We start from the raw sequence: 765 nt of genomic DNA on the forward strand, positions 1-765 counted from the left end.
TTAGCAAGGTGCAATCTAGAAGCTAGCTAACTGATATTAATTGAGATGCTAACGTTGGTTAACGAAAAACTGTATTAAAACAAAATACAATTTTACTTACCGGAAAAACTGAACTGCCAATTCCTTTGAGTGTCTTGCCGTGCAAACCAACGCTGAACAAGACATTATTAGCCGACCAAAGTGTCACAGCCACAGCGATGAAACGTGGCCAACCCCCAAAATGAAGTTCAAGCTTTGCTAAACACTCTCATATGACAGGCCGAGAAATGTCAAATCACATCAAGCCACGCCCTAAACACCGGCTTTATCGCCTATTTTAAAATCAACGAGACCGTAATTTCAAAAATGAACATCCTTCTGTATTGCAGAATACTTAGAACTAGCAATCGAGACCATAAACTCATTATGAAGAGGTTTACTGAGGTAATAAATCAAGTGAGAAGTGGCTCATTTCTCCATAGACTTCTATTGAAACCAACCTCTTTTGCAACCACGTGTGTCGCCCTCTGCAGGAATTCAGATAGAATGCAGGTTTAAGTTACTTCCGCAGTGGTTGCACTTTTCAAAACCGGATGCTCTGTCCACTTATATTAACGGTCTATGGGTTTGAAGAACCCGGAGTGAAGAGTTTGGATCAGTTCAAATTTACAAAAATAATGAAGAATCAGGTTGGCGCGGTTAAATATGCTAGGATCTGTTGAGTTTTTAAAAGTTAAAATGTCTGAAGGAGCCAGGTTAGAAAATTATGCATACATCTGTCCCCAT

This window comes from Etheostoma spectabile, chromosome 2 (genome assembly GCF_008692095.1).
Source record: "Etheostoma spectabile isolate EspeVRDwgs_2016 chromosome 2, UIUC_Espe_1.0, whole genome shotgun sequence".
Classification (NCBI taxonomy): Eukaryota; Metazoa; Chordata; class Actinopteri; order Perciformes; family Percidae; genus Etheostoma; species Etheostoma spectabile.